The 3,262-nt window shown below is 37.5% G+C and overlaps 1 pseudogene; it reads left to right on the top strand.

The window, feature by feature from the left end:
• The first annotated feature begins 324 nt into the window (after nucleotides 1-324).
• On the top strand, nucleotides 325-2,220 carry LOC147507550 (putative UPF0481 protein At3g02645 pseudogene; annotated as a pseudogene).
• The last annotated feature ends 1,042 nt before the right edge of the window (nucleotides 2,221-3,262 follow it).

Below are 3,262 nucleotides of genomic sequence, written 5' to 3'. Positions count from 1 at the left end.
CACTACTGTATCATCACAATTCATAGCAACAATAATAATGGAAGTAAATATGCAAAGAGACACAGAGATTTAGGTGGTTCGGTAAATGTTGCCTACATCCACACACAAGAGCCGAGTTTCCTTTATAACAAAGATTGGAGAGTTTACAAGAGATCAAGAATCAATAAGAAGAGGCCTCACTCAAACCCTAGCTCAATAGAGCTCCCACAATACCCTAGAAATGAATCTCTCAAAGTTATCATTCAAAACCCTAATCTATTACCTTTATATAGGTGTACATAGACAAAGGGGAAGAAAAAAAAAATGGGCTTGGGCCGCATTCTGGAGCATGAGCGCGAGCGCCCTCTTCATTTGATCATGAGCGCGAGTGCGCCTATAGGTGAGCGCGAGCGCCCTCTTCATCAGAGCATGAGTGCGAGTGCGCCTATGGGTGAGCGCGATCGCACCCTCTTCATCAGGTTCAGAAGTCGAGAGTGGCATACGGACACCGGAGCAAAGCTCGACGGTTCCAACAACCCAACAGATTTTAGTGGTGAAACGCTTTCTTGGATGATGGCGGTCGATATTTCGTTCCTGCTTGAATTCCTTCAAACTTACGCGATCAAGGAAGGTAAGATGCTAACAAAAGTTTCATCTAAAATGTCTCATTTGGTGGACCATGCAGGTAGGAAATCTGCCCATACTACAATTCTTAGAGATCTTATAATGCTTGAAAACCAAATTCCACTATTTCTCTTAAGGAAAGCTTTGGAATATGAAAACTCTTCATTAGAAGTAGGCGACGAGGTATTGAGTTTAATGCTTGCTGGTTTGTGTCGTGAGCTCTCACCATTCAATATTGCAGACCTCCAAGGCGCCCAAGTGTCAGATATTGCGCATTTGTTAGACTTTCTTTTTCAAGTGATTGTGCCCAAATGTGAAGTAGCATCAGAAATCGTTGAAGTTGAAGAAGAAGATGGTCAAGATAAACCAATCAAAAGAGAGGTGTCTTTATCGAAATTTGATTGTGTTAAACAGCACTTTGATGAGCTATGGGGTTTTCTCAGCAAACTAAAGAGAGGACCAGTGCCTTACATTAAAAGGGTCTTATTTTCAAAACCTCTTAAGATATTGGCAAAATTGCCTTGGACAATTGTCTCTAGACTCCCAGGTTTTGCGCTCATAGCACAGCCCATTAAATATTTTTTCTCCCATGGAGATAAAGAAGAGAACAAGCCTGAAGATTCAACTAAAGCAAACAAGCCTCCACTAGTTGAGGAGATCATGATTCCATCAGTCACTGAACTCTTCCAGTCAGGTGTTCAATTCTTACCAACTAATGGAGACCTCAAAAGCATTAGTTTTGATATCAAGACAGTCACTTTATGTCTTCCTACTATTAGTTTGGATGTTAGTTCTGAAGTTGTATTAAGAAACTTAGTGGCTTATGAAGCAGCAACTGCGTCAGGGCCATTAGTTTTTACGCGTTACACTGAATTGATGAATGGGATTATAGACACTGAAGAAGACGTGAAGTTGCTTAGAGAAAAGGGAATTGTTTTGAACTATTTGAAGAGTGATGCTGAGGTTGCAGACTTATGGAATGGAATGAGTAAGTCAGTTAGATTGACAAGAGTGGCTGCTCTAGATAAGGTAATTGAAGATGTGAATAAGTACTATATTGGCAGATGGAAGATTAAAGTTAGGAATTTTGTTAGCACTTATGTGTTTGGATCTTGGAAGTTCCTCACATTTTTAGGTGCTATTTTTCTCTTGTTGTTGATGGCACTCCAATCTTTTTGTTCAGTCTACCGTTGTGCTCGTATTCTTCATATCAATGACGCACTTGCACCCCCATAATCAGAGTCAATAAGAAATGTTCTCTTTGTTCGATCTGTTTGGTACATCTGGTATACATCTCCAACACATATATAATTTTGCTTTATTTGTGTGAAATTGTATACTGAGTAAGTTTATATTTTCGGTATTTAGAAAAATTACCAAGAAAATGTTGATCAATAGGTGTGTCAGTGTGTGCGTTGTTATTTGTATTTTTTTCTTCAGTATTCCCTTCATCCTCCAGTTGAATGGAACTGTGATGCATGGTGTATGTATAATTATTTGTTTAATGGATTGTGATGAGGAATGCTTATGCACATTGTCTCTATTTGATCAAATGAAAGGTTGATTATTATTACCTTTCTTTATAAAATGACCACTAACGTGTGTTTTAGCTATAAAGTTTGAGATTGTTCCAAACAAACAAGGTTTACTGGCAAACTCTAAATCACGGACGCACCTACCAATGGGTTTGATTATGAAATATTAAACTTAATTTTGTGGCTATGTATCTTTAATAATTTTGAATTTATGAATGTTGATACATTTAATTTAGTTTTTAATATTCAATTTATATAAAATAAAATTATAAATATTAATTAATTTCCGCGACCTTTGCCACATCCGCTTCCTACCATTTAGAGATATAACCGAGTCATCGCGTCTATGTCCGCGTCCGCGTCAGTGTCCATGTCCGTGTCCGTGCAACATAACTGGCAAGTTGTGTTTTGTCAAATCGGTCAATTATGGAATATCTTTTGATTAAAAATATTTTTTAAAGAAGATAACAACATTATTTTTTGGTGAAGAAGAAACTAACAACATCAAAATAGTAGGACCGTCACTATGTTTGAATTGAAAGTAGCGGGTGCCGACTAGCAAAGTCGGTAAAACCTTTGGGTGATGATACTATAGGTCTGGGGCTCGAACCCCGCCAGCATAATTTATAACGGGCTTATCAATAAATAAATAAATAATGTTTTAATTGAAAGTAATGGAAATAATTGAAGTTTCAATGCAATATTGAAGAACACACTTAATCAATTCACACTCTTGGCTGAGGAGTACGGGCCAAAATTTCTTCCCCATATGCCTTATTTTCTGAAGAGGGAAGAAATTGTGTCATTTATTGTTGTGCTCTAAAGCCAATTAGGGGCACGCCAATTCAATGCAACCACAGTGGCCAGCCAACAATAGCGTTGTATGTATGAACTAATTAAACAACAAAAACTCCTAGCTAATACAAGTCGTAAATGACTTACCAAAGGCAATCAACCAACAAGACTACGAGAGTGACAAAAAATCTATTGACAGTGTTCAAATTAAGCATATAGAACCATCAAGTCTTTGGTGAATTTGATTTGTTAACCATACAAATTAAACAAGAGTCTTGGCATTATTTTTGGAAGGGAACCAACAAATCTTTGGGACCATTTCTGTCTTT

This window comes from Coptis chinensis, chromosome 3, assembly GCF_015680905.1.
Source record: "Coptis chinensis isolate HL-2020 chromosome 3, ASM1568090v1, whole genome shotgun sequence".
Classification (NCBI taxonomy): Eukaryota; Viridiplantae; Streptophyta; class Magnoliopsida; order Ranunculales; family Ranunculaceae; genus Coptis; species Coptis chinensis.
This window is presented reverse-complemented; position numbering and strand designations above follow the sequence as displayed.